This window comes from Hyperolius riggenbachi, chromosome 4 (genome assembly GCF_040937935.1).
Source record: "Hyperolius riggenbachi isolate aHypRig1 chromosome 4, aHypRig1.pri, whole genome shotgun sequence".
Classification (NCBI taxonomy): Eukaryota; Metazoa; Chordata; class Amphibia; order Anura; family Hyperoliidae; genus Hyperolius; species Hyperolius riggenbachi.
Genome location: NC_090649.1, coordinates 206,993,791 through 207,016,014, shown reverse-complemented (window position 1 = coordinate 207,016,014; position 22,224 = coordinate 206,993,791).

Sequence of the window (22,224 nt, the reverse complement as noted above, 5' to 3'; positions counted from 1 at the left end):
AGAGGTTTCTCTTGTGCCGGTGTGCCCAGATGTTCTTTGTGTGCCAGAATGCCCAAGTGTGTCTAAGGTGTTAGCGTGCTCTGATGCTTCCTTAGTGGGAACACGTTCTGATATTGCCAGTCTGCCTGCATGCCCAGAGATGGTTCTGGTCCCTGAAAGCCCTGATATTGATGTTTGTCCTTGTGGCCCTGACTCGGGAATTGCCCTAGGTTCCATAGGGGTTCTTGATAGTTCTCCATGTGAGCCTAAGGGGCATTCTGACCTATGGGGATCTCTTTGGAGCTTCAAGGTGTTCTGGGAGGTCTCTGAGAAAACTTGTCCTGGTGCCTTGGACTGGTTCAACAGTGGGTTTTGTGTTGGTAAAGACAGTACCGGTGGGCATTGCAAAGGCTTTGGCGTTTCTGAACTGTTCCTGGAAGGCGGTGGGTATCGCTCAGGGAGTTTCGGAGGGCTTTCTTCTGGAAATCATGGTTCTGATGGGTGTCACACTGGGGCTTGTAGTACTGATGGGCATGGTTCTGTAGGTTCTGGTTCTGATGGGTCCAGTCTTGTGGGGACTGATTCTGGAATTCGGTCTTGCCGGGCTGTCCCGGTCATCATGAATTATCAGTCAGACTGTTTTGTTGGAAATTTCAGTTTTGAAAAGCGTCTGGAATCCACTTTTAAAGGCGGGGGTACTGTAATGATCGCTGCTGCAGCAGCTATTACTGGAAGTATTAGTGCTGCAGCTCAGGCAGTTCTGATCTATTTCCATGCAAGTTGCATAGCTTTGTCTGTCTTTCCCTGCTGTCAGCTTGTGACTGATTATCATTCACCTGTGTGGGAATCTGCATGTCTGCTCCCATTGGATGACCTCAGTATAAAGATCTGCTTCCTGCAGGGTTTCCTTGGGTTTTTCATAGCTTCAGCCTAAGCCTGTCTTGCTGTCGCTTTAGCCCCCGATCGTGTTTCTTGTTATAAAGATACTTTGCTGGTCTTTGCATCATATATTGGTTCATTGCCAATATATATGCATACCAGCACGTTTATTATTTTCCTTGTATTTGTGTTACGTTAATACATCAGTGTCGCTGATGTATACGTACACGAACTGTTTATATCCTGTGTGCAGTTAGTCAGCTTTCCAGCACGTTTTGGTAGGTTGCGCGTACCGTGACCACCCGTGCTGAGGTAGTTACCCTGCTCCTGGTTCTGTTTGTGGATTGCGTTCATCTCTGCGAAGAGATAACGAATCCTTCTGAATCCTGTTCTGTTACCGTTTGTGGATTGCGTTCATCTCTGCGAAGAGATAACGAATCCTTCTGAATCCTGTTCTGTTACCGTTTGTGGATTGCGTTCATCTCTGCGAAGAGATAGCGAATCCTTCTGAGTCCTGTTCCCTGTGTTACTCCATTCCTAGTCAGCGTTCCTGCTTATGTCATATATCGGTTCATTGCCGATATATACATATGTTAGTCAGACGTAACAAATAGTTTCATTGATAGCTGTAATTGTAATACGCTAGGAAAACATACTTATTGTATATTTATCTGTGTTACGTTCTTCTATCTCAATCCTGCTATTTTCTGACTATCCTGTCCTGTCTTTGTGAGGCACGCCATCGCCGCATCGCATTGGCTGCCTCATTCCAGTCTGTCTGGTTTTGGACGCTTGCTGTCGCTAAGTAGCCGCTAGCTAGCAAGCGTTCATTCTGACTACCTGTCCTGATCTCCTCAGTTCTGGTTTATGCGCTCAGCGCTACTTTGCGCTGAGACGTTATACGAAAGCATTGTTTGTGGCTGTCAGATCTGCACCGGCTCTGTGCGCCACAATCTCCTATTGGAGTCAGTCCTCCCCTCCACTATACTAAGGGATAGCCTGTTTCCTGGTGCTAGTGTGTGTACCTCCTCCACGTCAGCTCATGCGTTGCATGCTGACTGTGGAGAATACACCACCAAGCCTTACACCGGTGTATATTTTTTATGAGATACTGTTATGAACAGAATTGTTGTGACATTAAGGTGATATATAGTTATTCCAGAGTGTTCTTGTCAGATCAAAAACAATGCTGATGTCAGGAGTAGAAACGTGTACAGGGCTACTGGCTCTTTAAGGTCCCAAAATTCGGGAACGGAAATGTTGCATGATTTTGTAAAACCGGTTAAACACTTGGAATCTCACATTTACATGTACACATATTTTTAAGATCTCAGGATTAGTGATGGTTATGTATAAGAGAAATCATGGGGAATCATGTGATATGTTTGGTCAGGTGATAGATACAGTATTTAAGTCAGCTGATCGAACAAAAATCACATGCTTCTCTACAATTCCAAAACATCTCAGTATTCAGTGCTTAGTTGTTATAAAGAAAAAAAAAGAAAATTAAAAATGTACATACTTTGGCGTAAAACAAAAAAGCACCATTCTGGACTGAGTGATTTGTCTAATCATTCAGTGAAGCTCTAACTTTTTATGTTGAAGACTGCTTTCCACATTTAAAATCACTAATTGATTCAAATGTAAAAGCAAAAGGTTAATAAAAAAAGATGTTTATTTCTCCTAAATTGGTAGCTGTCATCTGGCAATTTCTCTAAATTGAAATCTGTGAATATACATTAAAGGGACCCTAAGTGGTAACCTCCCCCCCCCCCCCCCCCCCCCAGAAATTTGGACTTACCTTGTACTTCCTCCAGCTCTCACTGATGTATTAATCTGCTGTAGTTCATCATTAGCAATATTGACCACTTGCTGCCGAGTATTAAAACAAGTATTAGGAAACTAGGCTGCAAAATGACCCCAGAACTGAAAACAATTGACTATCTAAAACAATTGACTGCTGTATAAAAAAATCAAAGTTTTAATGACATGAATTGTTTGAAAAGGTTAAATTCCTGGGAAGCCAAAGTCATGATTTCCTAATTCCATATATACAGGGGTAGTTCAAGAAAGAACAAAGGTAACTTTACTCTTCCTACTTAACGTTGCTATGCAATTTAGATTTCCTCAGGAATTTTGTGTGGTATAAATTCCACAGTATTGTAAAAGATAAGAACAGAAGTAGTGGTGTCACTAGGCCAAGGCACCTGGGTAATCTGCCCTTAGATGGCCCTGGTCTCTGGACTACAACTAACAAATAGATTGTTTTCTAACCTTTAAAGCTAAGTACCCACGGGGGTACAATTGTAGCTGTCGCCGCACACGGGAGCGTGTGCGCGACAGTTCGGCGGCAGTTCGGCGACAGCTCGTCGCCAAATCCCTCTGCATCCACACGGCAGCAGAGGGATTAGCGATGCGGCGGAAGCTGTCGCCGAGTTTCCTCCCCCCCGCCGGAAGCTCCGTGTGGTGTGTGTGGGTAGCTGTCGCTAGCCCGCATACACATGCGGGGCTAGCGACAGTTCCGGCGAGGTTGCGGCGACGACTGTAGCCGGCGATTGAACAGGTCAATCGCCTGGCGACAGCTCCGACGGGCGACGGTTCGGGGCGCGCGCATCATACACACGGGGGAACTGTCGCCGCAACACGCGCGTGCCACGCGGTTGCGGCGACGGCCGTCCCCCGTGAGTATGGGCCTTAAGAGGTGATTTTTCTGCCTTTATCCTCTGAACCACTTGCTATGTGACAGTAGTGGAACATGCATGCATTATTACACAGTAGTGTAAGGATAAAGGTTACAGAAGTTGCAGCTGCAACTGGGCCTCTGCTCCAATAGGCCCACATAGGGGCCCTGCTTCAGCCACTGTATAGGCTCTTCATTGGTGTTATAGTTGTAATGATTACCAGTATGTGTGTGTTGCATAGTGGTATTTATTAATTTTTGCCTGATGCAGAGTTATAGCGTTTTAATATGTTTTGTATGCTCTTTTATGCGGTTTAAAAAAAACAAGTTTGATGATGTATTTCCACTTCCTGATGATTTCCTAGTGATTTGCATGAAACTCCATATAAAAAATGCATACAAAATGCATATGCAATTTATATGTGATGGAAGGTCAGTCTACCACCTAGGCTCCTTAAATAGATACTTAACCTCCCCGGCGTTCTATTGAGATCGCCAGGGAGGCTGCGAGAGTGTTTTTTTTTAATTAAAAAAAAAACTATTTCATGCAGCGAACTGAAAGTTGGCTGCATGAAAGCCCACTAGAGGGTGCTCCGGAGGCGTTCTTCCGATTGCCTCCGGCGCCCAGAATAAACAAGGAAGGCCGCAATGAGCAGCCTTTATTGTTTGGCTTTCCTCGTCGCCATGGCGACGAGCGGAGTGACGTCATGGACGTCAGCCGACGTCCTGACGTCAGCCGCCTCCGATCCAGCCCTTAGCGCTGGCCGGAACTGATTGGTCCGGCTGCGCAGGGCTCGGGCGGCTGGGGGGACCCTCTTTCGCCGCTGCTCGCGGCGGATCACCGCAGAGCGGCGGCGATCAGGCAGCACATGCGGCTGGCAAAGTGCCGGCTGCGTGTGCTGCTTTTTATTTGAAGAAAATCGGCCCAGCAGGGCCTGAGCGGCAGCCTCCGGCGGTGATGGACGAGCTGAGCTCGTCCATACCGCTCAGGAGGTTAAAGGACTTACGAGCCCAAATAGGTAAAAAAAGAGAAGTACCTTAGTCACTTTTAAATGCACTGAGGACGCCATCCGCGCTCTCCGTGCAGTTCCGTTGGGTCCCCACAGTTAGCCCCCCGGACGTGGTCGGGCTCCGCTTCCTCCCCTAAGATGGCATACACGTTAGTGCGGCTGCGCAGCTCTAGGACCTCCCCCCTTGATCCACGCTACTGTACGGGAAGAGTTAAGAAACTCCAGTTGTTATCTAAGCAAAAAAGCCATTGAGCTCCACGACTTTCAAAGTCGCAGAGAGCTCTATCTTCTGAAGCTTGTTATCTCAACTGTCAGTCACTGTATCTTCTTTTTCTCTGCAGAGGACAGGTCAATAGTTCACAAGACTGCTCTGTAAAAACATTTAGAGTGCTGAGTAGTGTGTAAACTGTAAATATTAGAGAATGATGCAATGTTATAAAAAACACTATATAACTGAAAATAAAAATGAAAATATTTTCTTTGCTACTAATCTTATAGTAATTATCCGTACTACACAACCAATTCATTATATCATCATTTTTTTTTTTTTGCTTCAGTGTCTCTTAAGTACAGGACCATACTGTTCTTGTACATGAAGTATGACACTACCTTGCTTTAAAAAAATAAAATTGTCATCTGGTTGGCAGCATATCTTTCTGCAAAACCTGTATATATAGTTCAGCATTAATGGAAACTTAAAGTAATTAAAAAAAAAAGCCAGTTTACCTGGGGCTTCTACTCACCCCCCCCCCCCCCCCCCCCCCCCCCCCGCAGCCACCCTGTGCCATGAAAAAACGGTCCTCTGGTCCTCCGCTGGCCTCACACGTCCTCAATTGCTTTGTCTTAGGGTGGGCACAGGGGGCCAGTAGAAGCCCCAAGTAAGATACACTGGCTTTTAAAAAAAATTACTTTAGGTTTCCTTTAATGGTATAGATGCTGACTTTTGACTTGCACAGTGGGATGTGAAAGTTTGGGCAACCTTGTTAATCGTCATGATTTTCCTGTATAAATCGTTGGTTGTTACGATAAAAAATGTCAGTTAAATATATCATATTGGAGACACACACACAGTCGTTGGCTCCTGTACATGCGCGGCTGCACGCGTTCCCTTACCATGCTCCCGGGTGGCAGCTTATTTCCTTGTACAACTTCAAACTTTGAGTCATTGCAGCTTTACATATTAGGAGCATTTTTTTGCTCATCCATATCAAGATTTCACTAATAAGCTCAATAGAAATTATGTGAAATTAAAGAGAACCCGAGGTGGGTTCTAAAAACGCTATTAGCACACAGAGGCTGGGTCTGCATATACTGCCCAGCCTCTGTTGCTATACAGTTCCCTCCACAGGCCCCCCTGCACTCTGCTTGCCCCCCATAAATCACACGCCGAGCTAGCGACACGCAGCGTGTCGCAGCCGGCTGTTCTTGATGTGTCACTCTCGCCGCTCCCCGCCTCCTCTGTCACCTCTCCCCGCCTGCGCCCCTTCTCTCCAATCAGCAGGGAGTGAAGAGACGCAGGCGGGGACAGGCACTATGGATTGGCGTTTGATTTATGGGGGGCAAGCACAGCGCAGAGGGGGCTTGTCGGGGGATCAGTATAGCAACAGAGACTGGGCAGGATATGCAGACCCAGCCTCTGTGTGCTAATAGCGTTCTTAGAACCCACCTCGGGTTCCCTTTAAAGATAACCTGAAGTGAAAATAAACTGATGACATAAACAACAATTGAATCTATAGTCATAATACTAAAAAGTTTAACATTTTGACTGCTTCAGATGAATTATAATTTATTTTTAGCTACCGTACAGACAAATCTTGAACTACTGAATCTTTTACTCAACAACAAAAGAGTGTTATGACCTGTAGTTACTTATAGTGAACCCGAGGTGAGAGTGATATGGAGGCTGCCATATTTGTTTCCTTTTAAACAATACCAGTTGCCTGGCAGCCATGCTGATCTATTTGGCTGCAGGAGTGTCTAAAGTACACCATAAACAAGCATGAAGCTAATCTTGTAATCTTGTCAGTTCTGACAATATTGTCAGAAACACCTGATCTGCATGCTTGTTCAGAGTCTATGGTTAAAGTATTTAAGACGCAGAGGATCAGCAGGATAGCCAGGCAATGTGCATTATTAAAAAGGAAATAAACAGGTCAGCCTCGATGTCCCTTTCACCTCGGTTCCCTTTAACAAAGTTACACATTTATAGACCTTGAGCCATATGCAGGAGAAATAGTAAATTGCATATGGGCCCTGGATTTTTAAACCTTAGAGTCAGAAAAAAAAAGTGTGTGTGTCCATATAATTTCTCTTCCATTTTCCATCCCTCGAAAAAAAAAAATCAAATGCTCCAATTATATGGCCCTTCTCTAAAGTATGAAATATTAAAATACACATTTTGACCTAAGGTTAATCTCTTCTCTTTTTGCACTGCTTGTCAAATGACTGCAGAACACCAGTAACTGTTTGTTTATCAGAATTAATATGATGTTCCCCCACCCCCATTCCCTCCAACTCATAGGTGATGTCCCCCCCCCCCCCCCCCATGATCTAAAGGTAAAGATTTCTCATGGGAAAAGGAGTATCAGCTACTGGGATGAAGTTCAATCCTTGTTTACAGTTCCTTGAAAACTGCAAGTTTATTGAAAATATGATAAGGCAAGGCATACATATACAAAGGACAACTTGTGCCGTACAACATATAAAGGCTACAATTAGTGCTTACAACACGAGGTGTACATACTAGCATAGCAATGTGGACAGCGAACATTTTTTGTCCGACGGAACTGATCGTCTCAAAACAGCAAGTGCAGCACTGTTGGGGTGAGGATCTTGGATACAGTTCCTCTTTAAAGAGGAGCTGTTAGGTATAGGGTCTCAGAGAAAAAAACACATATATCAGTAGCTAAATATTGGCTCTACTTACATTACATATGCATTTCACTGTCCACGTTTGGATTTCACAGAATTTTTATATAGGATTTGCAGAGAATGATGCTCCTGACAGCTCATGGCAGTTTTCATGTTTGTCTGTCTCCTATGAAGCCAATTGTGATGTCATATCCTCCCTGCTTCCTGATGATTCGACTCACAAAAAAGATCCTAATGGACATCACAACACTACTGTGCAGTGAGTATTAATTAGCCATGTGGCTAGGAACAATAGCGGACTCATGCAGTATACTCTAACGGAACATGTGCCCTGTGATTTTTCAGTGCTGTGAGTTTAGGCTGCTGCTGTTAGAAGCTGCTGTAACCTGGTCCTGTGAAGCAGCCTTATGGCCCATACTCACGAGTGACATTTGTCGCCGCAACACGCGGCGCGCGCGTGTTGCGGCGACAGGTCGCCCGTGAGTATGGGCCGCCGCACGCGCGCGCACCCTGAACTGTCGCCCGTCGCTCATGTCGCCAGGCGATTGAAACTTTCAATCGCATGGCGACAGTAGCCGCTGCCCCCCCGCCGCAACTGTCGCTAGTCCGCGTGAGTACGCGGACTAGCGACAGCAACCTCCATTGAGGTTTATGGAGCTTCCGGCGGGGGGAGGAGGAACGTCGGCGACAGCTTCCGTCTCGCCGCTGGTCCCTCTTCCGCGTGAGTACGCGGAGGGACCTGGAGAGAAGCTGTTGCCGGCCTGTCGCCCACACGCTCACGTGTGCTGGCGACAGGCGATTTTTGCAGCCCGTGAGTATGGGCCATTAGGGCGTGATAGGGAAATGAAGGGGATGACCCAAGGTAGTGCACTGGGGAGAAGCAGCCCCAGAATGCTTTGCAGTATCTGTTATGCGTCCTGCCCGCCTCCTTATGCTGGATACACACGGTGCGTTCGCGCACTCGATTTTCCCGTCGATTCCCGTCGATTCGTTTATTTCCAACATGTCCGATTTGGATTTCGATAGATCGTTAGGTCGATTCGGCATACTTTGCATGCGAATCGACCTAACGATCCATCGAAATCCAAATCGGACATGTTGGAAATAAACAAATCGACGGGAATCGATGGGAATCGACGGGAAAATCGAGTGCGCGAACGCACCGTGTGTATGCAGCATTATAGAGCTTGGGAATAACAGCCTTGCTGTTCAGCACACATCACAGTAAGAGATATTTTTAACTTCAGTGTTGCCTTTTTGGCTTCCTTCTAAACAGTTTAACACAGGAGAATAGAGGTTTAAATTAGCTTTTGCAGCCTGGCAGTCTTTAATGTCTCAGGAACATAAGAACAAATTGTGACTCAATGCAATGAAACAATATTGGACTGTAAAACTATTATGAAGAATTAATTCACCCAAAAGTACACAAGTGATCTATAAATGTCTTATAAAGCAAAGAAAAGCCACACCTAAGGTAAATAATACACTCACGGTTCATTCCTCTTGTTGGGAAATTGGAGTCGTCTTTAACAAAAGACAGAAATTGGATTTTATCCAATAAGACTGTTGTTTGGATCTCAATCTGTGTCACATATAATTCTTTTCTTCTTTTCATTAGTAAAGGCCACTCCTGGTTTCGACCAATTCTGCAATAAGCTGAGCCGTTACAATACGATGGCGACCTGCTCTGTTCAATAGATACTCTTTAAAGAAACTCATAGACATGAGATTATAGTGATTTCATAAGGTCATTTTAGATTGTCAGATTTTCTCAAGGCTTTGGGTGCATAATTACCTGCAAGTCTGTATCAGGGGAATTAATTATAAGAAAGGTTATAATTCTTGTTACGTTCTGTTAAATGGTCCCTCTTATGGCCCTTCTCTCTGCATAGAGAAAAACATATCTCGACAGAGCCCAGTAGTTTATGTTTGTGTTACAGTAAGGTCACCTTCTGCATTAGCTACTTCCCCTGAGGTTCTATGGGCAAATATTGTGCATATTTACTTTATCTCACTAATATTATAAATGAGAAAGTTTGGATGTTTGTTACTTAATCACACAAAAATGGCTGAACGGATTTGAATGAAATTTGGCACACATAAAGTACATTACCTGGAATAACATATAGGATACTTTTTAGCCCCATAACCAAAAAGTGGGCGGAGACAAATACAAACTTCACTGGGAAAATGTAAATTGCAGCCATTCTTACACTGTTAATGGCAGGGTTCTCAAACTTTGCACAGTTGGTCACTGGGTGACTGGGATTAATATTCACAAATGTGGGTGGAGCCTACAAAAGCCAATCAAAATTCACCTATTGATGTTCAAGGGGAATATTTAATTGCTGCCATTCCTGCATGGTTAATGGCACAAACCTAAAACCTGGTACAGTTCTTCAATGGGTGACTAGGGTTCAAATTCTGAAAAGGGGTGGAGCCACAAACAGCCAATCACATTTGTTTCATTTCAATGCAAATTATTGATGCCAAAGACTGCAAAGCTATTCAGGTAATCTTGCTGGTTTACACCGGCGTACCTACCGGGGATGCGACCCCCTCAGCCGCAGGGGGGCCCGGGGCTGCTCTGGGGCCTGCTCACTGTGCGTGGGGGGAGCGCTGCTCTGGACCCCCCAGAAATGTGCTCAACTGGCCGCAGCGTCTAAAAGACGCTGCACCAGTTCATTCCCCGCAGCCCCGCTCCGCTCCAGCAGCCTGCATAGTCTCCGGCAGGCAGAGCAGGGCTACGGCAAGATGGCCGCCGAAGAAGCCCTACACTGGAGACTATTTGTGTCTCTAGTACAGGGCTTGGCAGCCATCTTGCCGTAGCCCTGCACTCTGCCTGTCAGCGCGGGAGATGTGCTGCAGGAGGACTCGGGGAGCTGCGAGCCAGATGCCGGGAGAGGAGAAGACTTCTGTCAGGTAAGTGAATTGGTTTTTTTTCACAGGTGCATTTTTTTTCTAGTGTCTGCTGCCTACATTGTGATTTTCTGGTGTCTGCTGCCCACATTACGATTTTCAGGTGTCTGCTGCCCACATTACGATTTTCTGGTGTCTGCTGCCCACATTGCGATTTTCTGGTCACTGCTGCCCACATTGCGATTTTCAGGTGTCTGCTGCCCACATTACGATTTTCAGGTGCCTGCTGCCCACATTACGATTTTCAGGTGTCTGCTGCCTACATTGTGATTTTCAGGTGTCTGCTGCCTACATTGTGATTTTCAGGTGTCTGCTGCCTACATTGTGATTTTCAGGTGTCTGCTGCACACATTATGATTTTCTGGTGTCTGCTGTCCACATTAGGATTTTCAGGTGTCTGCTGCCCACATTGCGATTTTCTGGTGACTGCTGCCCACATTGTGATTTTCAGGTGTCTGCTGCACACATTATGATTTTCTGGTGTCTGCTGCCTACATTGTGATTTTCAGGTGTCTGCTGCCCACATTGCGATTTTCTGGTCACTGCTGCCCACATTGCGATTTTCTGGTCACTGCTGCCCACATTACGATTTTCTGGTGTCTGCTGCCCACATTACGATTTTCAGGTGTCTGCTGCCCACATTACGATTTTCAGGTGTCTGCTGCCCACATTACGATTTTCAGGTGTCTGCTGCCCACATTACGATTTTCTGGTCACTGCTGCCCACATTATGATTTTTAGGTGTCTGCTGCCCACATTACGATTTTCAGGTGTCTGCTGCCCACATTACGATTTTCAGGTGTCTGCTGCCCACATTACGATTTTCAGGTGTCTGCTGCCCACATTACGATTTTCAGGTGTCTGCTGCCCACATTACGATTTTCAGGTGTCTGCTGCCCACATTATGATTTTCTGGTCACTGCTGCCCACATTATGATTTTTAGGTGTCTGCTGCCCACATTACGATTTTCAGGTGTCTGCTGCCCACATTACGATTTTCAGGTGTCTGCTGCCCACATTACGATTTTCAGGTGTCTGCTGCCCACATTACGATTTTCTGGTGTCTGCTGCCCACATTATGATTTTCTGGTGTCTGCTGCCCACATTACGATTTTCAGGTGTCTGCTGCCCACATTGCGATTTTCTGGTGTCTGCTGCCCACATTACGATTTTCTGGTCACTGCTGTCCACATTATGATTTTCTGGTGTCTGCTGCCCACATGACGATTTTCAGGTGCCTACTGCCCACATTGCGATTTTCTGGTCACTGCTGCCCACATTGCGATTTTCTGGTGTCTGCTGCCCACATTGCGATTTTCTGGTGCCTGCTGCCCACATTACGATTTTCAGGTGTCTGCTGCCCACATTACGATTTTCTGGTCACTGCTGCCCTCATTGCGATTTTCTGGTCACTGTTGCCCACATTGCGATTTTCTGGTGTCTGCTGCCCACATTACGATTTTCAGGTGTCTGCTGCCCATATTATGATTTTCTGGTGTCTGCTGCCCACATTACGATTTTCAGGTGCCTGCTGCCCACATTACGATTTTCAGGTGTCTGCTGCCCACATTATGATTTTCTGGTGTCTGCTGCCCACATTGCGATTTTCTGGTGTCTGCTGCCCACATTGCGATTTTCTGGTGTCTGCTGCCCACATTACGATTTTCTGGTGTCTGCTGCCCACATTGCGATTTTCAGGTGTCTGCTGCCCACATTACGATTTTCTGGTGTCTGCTGCCCACATTACGATTTTCAGGTGTCTGCTGCCCACATTGCGATTTTCAGGTGTCTGCTGCCCACGTTGCGATTTTCTGGTGTATGCTGCCCACATTAGGATTTTCTGGTGACTGCTGCCCACATTGCGATTTTCTGGTGACTGCTGCCCACATTGCGATTTTCTGGTTACTGCTGCCCACATTGCGATTTTCTGGTGACTGCTGCCCACATTGCGATTTTCTGGTGACTGCTGCCCACATAAGGATTTTCTGGTGACTGCTGCCCACATAAGGATTTTCTGGTGACTGCTGCCCGCATTAGGATTTTCTGGTGTGTGCTGCCCACATTATGATATTCTGGTGACTGACTGCTGCCCACATTAGGATTTTCTGGTGACTGCTGCCCACATTACGGTATTCTGGTGACTGCTGCCCACATTAAGATTTTCTGGTGACTGATGCCCACATTGCGATTTTCTGGTGACTGCTGCCCACATGGCGATTTTCTGGTGACTGCTGCCCACATTGCGATTTTCTGGTGAACTCTGCCCACATTACGATTTTCTGGCCCACATTACGATTTTCTGGTGAACACTGCCCACGTTACGATTGTCTGGTGAATGCTGTCCATGTTACGATTTTCTGGTGAACGCTTCCCACATTACGATTTTCTGGTGAACACTGCCCACGTTACGATTGTCTGGTGAATGCTGTCCATGTTACAATTTTCTGGTGAACGCTGCCCACATTACGATTTTCTGGTGAACTCTGCCCACATTACGATTTTCTGTCCCACATTACGATATTCTGGTGAACGCTGCCCACATTACGATTGTCTGGTGAATGCTGTCCACGTTACAATTTTCTGGTGACTGCTGCTCACGTTACGATTTCTGGTGACTAGTGCCCACATTACGATTTTCTGGTGAACTCTGCCCACATTACGATTTTCTGGTGAACTCTGCCCACATTACGATTTTCTGGCCCACATTACGATTGTCTGGTAAAATGCTGCCCACTTTACAATTAATTTACAGTGAAACGCTGCCCCATTACGATTATTTGGCACCTATGGGGGGGGGGGCCCATCCAAATATTCGCAGGGGGGCCCAGTGATTTCTAGTTACGCCCCTGCTGGTTTACCAGAGTTGAACAGCATGTTTGTACACTGATCATCCTATAACCACTTTGGTTTTAAGAGTCAAAGGTTTTAAGAGTCCGTGCGCTTTTAAAATTTCTTGGTTCTAATATAGATTCTTTGTAGTTGGTCAGTGGGGTTAACCTCCCACTTTTGCTCTACCATCATAAAACTTTTGGTGACTTCTACTCTTTAGAGAAAGCAAGTTAAGATGAAAGCTAACCTACATGTGTATGTGTTAAGGGAAAGCTTTATGCATGCTCCTTACTTCAGCTATATGTGTATGTGTGTGTCCTTACTCCTCATTACCAACAGTACTTGTGATGTGTACAATCACTGGTTTTAGCTGACAGCTGTCCCAAAACACTCTGTTCACCAGTTTCACCAGGTCTCTACTTTAAGAAGTAGTGGCACATGGCCACAATGCAACTAAGTAGGTTCTTTTATAAATCTTGTGACCTGAAAGTTGCCATTATTTTGAACAAATAACAACAATTCTCTAATGAACAGTCTGCTTCAAGTCAACTTCTTCCTTAAGTATGCCACTAAATATTATAAATAAAAAATTTGTCTGGAGATCCACCTACTGGTTGTATATAATGTTTCCCCTAAAAGTTTACATTTACATTTTTTCCCCAGAGATGGGCATTAAGGTACAATACCAAGAATTAATTAACAACCCCATGCTCTTTTCTTATACTAGTGTTTTTAGATGCAGGAGGCATTCCTTATGATCAAAAATGAGGGCAGGAGAGGGAAACGGTTTCCACCTGTTCTGCCTTAGTGAAAAGACATATTAGTTATCTCAAGATGGAGACTTCTGTGAATTCCTTACATTTAATTTATTAAAATTTGAATGAAATAGAAAATAAGATTCATTTCCAAGCCCTTTTAACGTATTATCCCCTATGCTGGTTTTTATTGTCCAGGAAGGATGACCCCATGAGCTTTGGGTTCCGTAGCCTGAACAATACCAACCTACCTGATGAGGTTCTGTGCAAAATGGTGCTTGGACACTGCTTATCCAAAAACTTGAGCCCAGGGGGAGATGAGGGTATGAGTAAGAGAGGAACTTGGGCAGCACGGAGGCAAAGTAGATAGCACTCTCACCTAGCATTGCTGGATCCCCGGGTTCAAATCCCAGCCAGGACTCTATCTGCACAGAGTTTGTATGTTTTCTTTGTGTCTGTGTGGGTTTTCTCCGGGCACTCTGGTTTCCTCCCACACCCCAAAAACACACAGATAAGTTAATTGGCTTCCCCCTAAAAATTAGTCCAAGACTACGATTGACATATGATTAGATTGTGAGCCCCTCTGAGGGACAGTCAAGCGACAAGACTATATACTCTGTACCTGGACCCCTTTTCATTAGAGGGTCTGCAAATATCCACCAGCTCCCAGGTAAATAAGTGAAGGGGCACATTAGTACCCATTACTCATTCTCACACGGAGTTAAGTGTGAAAAAAAAGTCCAGCCACAGTAATTTAATAAAACAATGACACCTCCCTTAATGTCCCCACCATAATCAAAGTCAAAATTCATAACTCATAATGCATAACTTAGGAACGTGGATGGAGTCTTTCCTTCATGTCATTTTGAGACAGGCGTGTATAGCACATGTAGCAATCAATCTAACTTGCAGACAGCTGACTATTCTGGCCCTCAACAGTGCAAGAATGGATATGTTCTGACTGTGTAGGGTTTGTAAGTACTGACCACTGTCCTGAAGTGTTGCATTGTGGTTCTTGCTTTGTGAATATGAATTTATGTTTTATTAAGACTTTGCTTTCTCTGGATGACAGCTTTACATTATTTTCTAGTAAATTCTCAGATCACCTTTGACTACTTGCTGCTTGTGATGATGGTGCTTAGTGATTTCTGAGTTGCATCAGCCATAAAGGCGTGCTAACACCTGAGACAGGATCCAGAAGTCTGTCAAATCTAAATTATTGCCTGCAAAGGTTGCACAATGTGGTTGCCTGGCTGTAAAAATTGCCTTTTTGTAGGGTCATATGAGGAAAGGCCTCACCTACTGTTTTTCTATTTTGCAATAGATTACATTTGTCCCTTCCTCAACAAATTGCATTTATACAATATGTTCTTATTGGATGTGCTACTTATTATTTGCACCTTCCCTGTTAGTATAACTTGAATAGTATGTGTTATAGGGTATGTATTATCTCAACTGTACAGCATCATAAATATAATACAAACAATACATCTGGATTGAAGGGTGGAGAAGCTAGATAGAGGTTAGCCTTGCCTTTTTTTTTAATTTGATGTTATCTCATGAGTCTTTAATTCTGTTCTGCATATCAAAAGGTGTTGTTTTACGGTGCTACGTTTGGATCATGGATGGAGTGAATATCGCAGGGTGATCACTCAGTGGTAGAATATTGTTCCTATAACTATGAGTCCTGTGGTATCTTGTAGCAGATGTAATCAGGACTGCAGTGAATTGGATATTATTGGAATTAAAAAGTTGAGTACAGAAGAAGGGCGGTAGATATACTGTGTGAATTGAAGAGATTTACTCTGTAAGTACTGAACACAGAGTTTAACCTCTTCTTCAATAGTTTGTTTATTTTTTGCTTAGTTTTACTGCACCACTAGACAGGCATAATTGTAACAATTTAATCAATGTTATCCACTTCACCTGTCAGTGAATTTTAAAAGCATCATGTTTGGAAATCATCTATATACAATTATTAAAGAGAACCTGAGGTGGCATATTATAATCCTAACAGGGGCGTAACTAGAAATCACTGCCCCCCCCCTCCCCCCCCCCCCCCAGCAAAACTTTGAATAGGGCCCCCGCCCGAGAAACCTCAAACCTGCAGAGAATAGAAAGGTTTTCTCTCCATGCCCAGACTCCCCAAGTATCACTACATTACACAGCACTTGGGGTAGGGTAGAGAGGCTGGGAATAGAGCAGCATTGTACAGAAGACCCTGCTGAACACTGAATAGGGACTGTCTAAAAATCTTTGTCTACAAAACTTTGTATGATTCCTTATTAGTGGCTGAGCAGACGCAGTCATTAAAACAATTGTGCAGAGATCAGAAAGCTTTTTCTCTCCTTGCCGTTAATTGTCAGTCTCTCAGGACAGGAAGAACAAACTTTTTCCCCTATGGGGCCCCCTGTGGCTTCTGGGCCCCCATGTGGCTGCATGCATCCCTTGCAGGGCATATCATTGGCATATCATTGTGCACACGACATGCCTCTGGGTCCTATTAGGATTATAATATGCCACATCGGGTTCTCTTTAACCACTTGAGGACCGCAGTGTTAAACCCCCCTAAAGACCAGCCTGTTTTTTCCCTAATTGGCCACTGCAGCTTTAAGGCCAAGCTGCAGGGCCGCACAACACAGTACACGAGTGATCCCCACCCCCTTTCCCCCCCCACCAACAGAGCTCTCTGTTGGTGGGGTCTGATCGCTCCACATTTGTTTTTGTTTTTTTATATAAATATTTATTTCCTTTTTAAAAAAAAATAAAAATAGCCTTTTTTTCTTTCTTTTCCCCTGCTCCCTCCCTCCCTCCCTCCCACTGCCAGCCAATCTGGGTGATCAGCTGTCATAGGATACAGCCTATGACAGCCGATCACTGTCCAGCATATGGAGGGGACAGCCGTATCACATGGCTGTCCCTAGTACAGCGTCGCAGCGCTGTACATGTAAATAGACGGCGATTATGCCATCTAACAGTCTCCCGAGTGGCGATTGCAGCTCGGAGACTGAAGGCGGGGCCCCGCCCCCGAGAAGGAGATGTGCGCGCAGCCTGCGCGCAATCTCCTTCAGTAGCTGGCTCCAGGACCTGATGCCAATTGGCGTTAGGCGGTCCTGGGGCTGCCGCATCCACGCCTATTGGCGTGGGGTGGTCTTTAGGTAGTTAAAGTGAACCGAGCACCTTTTTTTCACTCAGGACATTTCTATAGCACATGTAAAATGCATGCCGATTATCTGTTTCATTATTAAAATAAACTTTAATTTTACCTTGTATTTTACATTCAAAGTAGTTAAATTACTACTGTTTGAGCAGGCCTGCTGACAGTCCCCATCCGCAGAGACTTCAGGAACCTCTAATTGTTTTATTGAGCTAATTACCAAGAGGAAAACAATGCCTTTCATCAGCAAAGGGGGTTAGTAATTAGGAGTGTGTCTTCAAAGCCATGGTGTGTGTCAATGTGTCAAGATAGCATCTCTGACTTCTGTAAATAAGGAATGTGAGAAGGGGAGGGGGGAACATGGCAGCTTCTATGTCAGGAGAGATTCCAGTGAAAGAGAATGTGCTCAGTTCCCTTTAAAGCATATCTGAAACAAAAAAATGTATTAGATCAGTATCCTATCAGATTAGTATCATATTGTTTCCAGTACAGGAAAAGTTAAGAAACTTCAGTTGTTATCTATGCAAAAGATCTTCTCTGAGCTCTCCAACCCAACTTGGGTCTGCTACCGTGCTGTTTTCTGAAGTACTTATCTCAACTTGTCTCTCACTGTTTCTTTCTTGTTTGTTTAAGGTGTTTCTGCCAGGAAGTTCATTAGCTCTGCTCTGTTTTATCATTTAAAATACAGAGTGTAATTTGTAAACTGCAAATGTTAGAGAGTGATGCAATGATATAGAAAAAAAGCTATATAACTGAGAATAAACATATAAGACTCTTTTCTTTGCTACTAATGTTCTGTTTCTTAGCCATACTACACATACAATGCATTATATCATACTTTTTTTTTTTTTGCTTCAGTGTCACTTTAAAACATTTGAGTTGTTAAATATGCAAAAGAGCTTCTGTGAGCTATTTAACCAACTTAGTCAAACTCAGTCCTATTTTCTAAATAGCTTAAGCAGACAAGAAACAGTGAGACATAGCTTGAGACAAGGTTTTACTGCAGGAAACTTCAAAGGGTCATTACTTCTGCTTTATTTTACAGCTTAAAATACAGAATGACAGAATGATGCAATATTATAAATAAAGCTATATAACTGAAAATAAAAATGAGACTCTTTTCTTTGCTACTGGCGTTCTATTATTTTATCCATATTACACATACAATTCATTATCTCATAAGTTTATTTTCATTTCAGTGTCACTTTAAGTACTCATTACAACTATATATTCGCTAAAGGGTACTTGACATTATGCTACCCACAGAAGGGGGCACGTGGCCAACATAGCCAGCCACTAATAAAGGGATACATGCTATAATAATGCTGAGAATTGATGGCTTATACAGTAAGTGTTATATCACTAAAATATACAATTAATTAAAAATACTGATTATGTGTAACCATCACCGATAAAAGCAATTCAAAATACAGATTTTTTTTAAATGGGATATACCGTATTTTCTGGCGTATAAGACGACTGGGAGTATAAGACGACCCCCAACTTTTCCAGTTAAAATATACATTTTGGGATATACTCGCCGTAGAATACCACCCCTCTTGATTGTTGGACATTTGTATATGGTACTGTATGCACTGGTACTACACTGTATAAACAGATACTGGTGCTGCACTGTATGTGGTACCCAGTATACAACAACCAGCCAATCATGGCAAGCGATGTACCTTACCGGCGATTGGCTGGTCGTTGTATACAAAGCCTGCTTGTATTGGTTAACTATCCCTGTCTCCAAGACTATCAGTTCGGTAGCACAAACACTCCTCTTTCACCCGTCTGGCCCACCCTTGTATACTATTACCTCCTCCTCTGCCTCTTAGATCTTGCACATGTGTGCCTGCGCCGCTTCACTGCATCTAAGAGGCAGAGAAGGAGGTACGGTAATAGGATACAAGGGCGGGCCAGACGGTTGAAAGAGGCATGTTTTTCTGGGCACAACGTTGCTCTCCATACCCTTTTCCATACCCTGGGCGTCCCGTATGCCTGCAGCTTGCTCTGGCCTTCACTTACATCTTCCCAGTCAGGTGACTCACCTTGTCATTGGGACCATGTTTGGGACATTTTTTGAGCTCCCCCCACCAAATGCGTCAATCGCAGATTCTTCAGTGCGGCTCGGAAGTTTCAGCACCTGCCCTATAAGACGACACCCGGCGTATAAGACGACCCCTGACTTTTGAGAAGGTTTTCCTGGGTTAAAAAAGTCTTATACACCAGAAAATACAGGTATGTTATATCCTCCTAATAAAGTAATAGAAAAAAGATTTTTATGGGAAGGTAAAACATATTATCAAACAACAATTGCTTATTTAGATTTTAACACAAAAATCCAGCAAATAAGATTAGGATACATTATATATCAAATGATAAATGTGATTATTATCTCACATTTACCTCAAAGGGAACCTGAGATGGCCAAACCAGTAAGGTCTGTTGGATATTGTATATTATTTTCCTAATGCCTCCATGGCAGCACCTCCGTGGTAGTATTCCCGCCCCTCAGTGGCATAGCTAAGGAGCTATGGGACCTGGTGCAAGTTTTACGTGGGGCCCCCCAAGCACTTTATACATGTAACGCCTGTGGAATATTTCCGAGGCCAGCGCTCAGGATGTGCACTGACACTACGGAAATCCTCCAAAAACGTCTGAATAACAGAACCCAGCTGTGGTGCAATGCACCTGTAGAGGGGAGTTCCCACCAGCAGATGGAGCTGTGGAGTGCAGAGAAACACAGCCTCTGCACTGCCACAGATGCCAGATGGGAATTGTACGAGTTGAAGCAATGCAGGGCAAGATAGCCCTTAGAGAGAGAGAGAGCACAGGGACAGAATGTATGTGTGTCCACCAATCTAGTCGCCACCCGGCGACGGTGAACACACAACAGCGGAAACCAAATGGAAATGCAATCGCAAGAATGGTGATTGCCAATAGCGACACCAGACTGAGTAAGACAGAGCAAAGGAACAGACATAGCAAACAATAATCATCAGAACACCAAGGAAAATAACAAACGCACTCGCTAAGCGCGGTCGCCGCACGAGAAGTGCAACAGCGACAAAACACGCTAATGGCGCGGTCCGCGCACGAGAAGCGCAACAGAGACAAAACATGCCAACCCTAACTAACCAATGTAGCACGAAAATGAATAAAGAATGCGAACGCTTGCTAAACGGTTACCTCACCGAGCCTACAGCAAGCGTTCGTTCCAGACAAGACAGTCAGAAGGAGTAACCAGTAGCAACCGCAGCTCTGGCCTACACTCCCAGACAGAGTACAGAAGGAACCACCACCACTACCGCTAGGGCGGATGCGATCCAGACAGACAGAACGATTTCCTGTCGACCGACGCTGGCAACAAGACAAACGCAATAGATAAACAATACAAGGCAATACAGATAATTAACAACACAACCTGACTGCACTAAATAGGAGTGCAAGGAGCACTCCCAAAGGTGAATTACTCTAAGCTAGCAATAATAGCCTACTATGAGCAGAGGGCTGAGACTTCCAGGCAAGTTAGCAGGAACAAACCATCATGACCTGCAAGGGATTCTGGGAGAAAATGGTATTTATACTGCAAGCCATCAAAGGAAGCAGCTAAGCAATTTGCATGCCAAGTGGATGCAAATTCCTCACCAGAACGGCAGCTCAGCAAGTTGCAGAGTGAAGACAGGTCTCCTTTCCAGAGACCTGCAACGCTCAGAGCTACAAAATGGTCAAAAAGCTGTCTGCCTGTGCAGACAGCAGAGCAGATCATTACAATACATAACAATTGATATGGCGTACCAAAACCTTCCAAGGACAACCACAGTATCAGAGGTGCAAGAAGGGGATGTGGTGTGTTAAAGTGGATCCGAGATTAACTTTTACTCATTGCATAATTGTGTTCTTTTCCTTTTGTTTATAGGGCATTCCTCAAGCCAAATCCTTTTTTGTTTTTGTTTTAATACTCTAATTCCCTATAAACTAAACAAGCCACGCCCACAGGTTTTCAGAGAGCCAAGGCACTTTCAGACAGTAGCAAGGGCTCATGGGAGCTCAGTCTGGGCAGGAGGAGGGGGAGGTATTACTAGCCAGAGATTTCAGAGGCAGAGGGGAGGAGGGAGGAGGAGGGGGGGATTATTTTTTTTGTGTGTGCTCAAGATGCAGAAAAAAACCTGCCTCTGTGTAATGTTTACAAACAACATGGCTGCTGTCATTGTATCACAGGAAGAAAGAATCATATTCTATTCAAGCTGTTTGCAGCTAGATTTGCTGTGTAAACTATCTAAACTTTAGATAAGATATATAGACAAGTTACTTGTTATAGTTCGTTTTTCATCTCGGATCCGCTTTGAGGATTACTACTATTCAAAGCATCTACAGAAGTGATTATTACCAGCACAGGACCAATAGAGAGCTAATACTGTGATAGAGGGTGGACCCTTTGGGGCCCCTCTGGCCCAAGGGCCCCAATGCAGTCACTACATCTGCACCCCCTATTGCTGTAGCGGGTAGAAAGAGGGGGGATCTATTTATTTTTATTTTTATATTATTACCTGGTCAGCAGCTTTAAATAGAGGTGCTGCTGACACAGGTTTGTTAAGTAAGGGCATTTTGCCCTTAGTTGTAATGGGCGCTGCTGTGTGGAGAGGCAGGGCTGATGGCTGAGGGAAGGTTGCTAAGCAACCAGACACGCAAGCAGGGGAGCCGTTAGGGAAGAATAACGGCTCTCTGAGGGGTTGAGTTGGGCAGTTGGAGCGGACAGGGGAAGGGGAAGGATGCAGCAGGCACAGCTGAGGAGAAGCAGGCCAGACACTGCGACAGCTGTCATTTTGGGAGAAAATTACTGCGCCATGATGATTCTTCAATCCTCCATAAGATAAGACAGTTATCAGTCAATCAAAGCTGACAGGAAGGGAGGAAGTGGAGAGAGATTTTGGCACATGCAAAAGAGCCAGGCAGATGTATAACCAGTAGCTGATGATACAGAGGTGCTGAGCAGAAGTTTACAAATCTGACACGTATGAAATATGATTAACATTGTGATAAATCAGCGTGTGACAAGAAAGATGCTTGAACATTTTGACTACAATGAATTGGCTATGGTGATGTCCCTAACTGCTGAAGTATAGTGCTGGTGAGGCTGAG